Consider the following 1,361-nt stretch of genomic DNA (forward strand, 5'->3'; position numbering starts at 1 on the left):
TTTTATACATTATTGCATTCTGTTTGCTAATTTTTTGAGGATGTTTGCATATATATTCATGAGACATATGGATTTATATATTTCATTTCTTTTAATGTTTTGGTGTGACTTTGGTATTAAGGTAATGATAACCTCATAGAATGAGTTAGGAAGTAATCCTTCTACTTCTGTCTTCTGGGAAGAGACTACATAGGACTGATACAGTTTCTTAAATGTTTGGTAGAATTCACCAGTGAGTTAATCTAGTCCTGTTACTTTCTGTTTGGGAAGGTTATTAGCATTGATTTAATTTCTTTAATGGCCGTAGATCTATTCAGATTGTCTATTTCTTTTCATTTGAATTTTAACAGATTGTGTCTTTTGAGGAATTGATCCATTATATCTGAGCTATCAAATTTATGAGCATAGAGTTTTTAATAGTATCTTCTTTTTATTCTTTTAATGTCCATGGAATCTAAAGTGAAATTAAACTTACATGCAGGTGGATCTACCAAAAGACCTTGATCTTTTTCAGCAAATGAGCATATCTAATCAGTCTCCACAAAGGCAGACCCATTTGTATCCACTGATAATAGAATGAGGTACTGATGCAACAGTGGGGTAACCTATCTGCAAACATACACTAGAAACATGGCAAACACCCTCCAGGAAGTAAACACAGTTTCCTCTGTGAGATCAAGCACTTCAGGGTTGTAGATGTTGCCATCATCAAACACCTGCTGGATGATCAGCTCAAAGGAAAAGGGGGAGATGGTCAGCATATGGCCTTGCTGGCTCCCACTTTCTCTCCAGCCTTAATCATTTGTACATCACTCAGCATTTCAAGTTCTCAGTATTTTAATGGTTCAGTGGTTCAGTGGTTCTCCTAGAGATTTAGGAATGGTGATTTCTAAAGCCTGGAAGAAAGAGATTTTCTTTAGCCCATACCAGTGTTTTGGACTGGTATAGTGATACCATGTGGGGTTCAGCCATGAGTATAGGTGGCTGCTGGGATTTTATTGTCTAACAGCATGTCTTAGATCTCAGTGATCAGAGCTCTGATCTCAGTTCACCTTCTTGGTGAACACAAAGCCCACATCCCTAGATATGGGGCAACAGTTTCTCCAGAGCTGAGATGTTCTCCAGATGCCCATAGATAGGTTTGTGAATCATGATATTCTAGCCCATAGGACCACAGCTTTCCCCAAAAGGGGCATGCCAATTTGCTACATCTTCTTGGAGCCCATGTTGCCTGCTCCCACAGTGAAGCCTTTTGGATAATCATTGAAAAGTTGGATTATTTTAATGAAATAGTTGGGTTTCCAGGTTGTCATGTCTTCCCAAGGCATTACCTTGGTGCACCAAGGATTGGCACACAGGGT

General features: G+C 38.9%; 1 pseudogene; it reads right to left on the reverse strand.

Annotated features, from left to right (window-relative positions):
• Positions 1-531: 531 nt before the first annotated feature.
• Positions 532-1,133, reverse strand: LOC115295313 (annotated as a pseudogene).
• Positions 1,134-1,361: the final 228 nt, after the last annotated feature.

This window comes from Suricata suricatta, chromosome 7 (assembly GCF_006229205.1).
Source record: "Suricata suricatta isolate VVHF042 chromosome 7, meerkat_22Aug2017_6uvM2_HiC, whole genome shotgun sequence".
Taxonomy (NCBI): Eukaryota; Metazoa; Chordata; class Mammalia; order Carnivora; family Herpestidae; genus Suricata; species Suricata suricatta.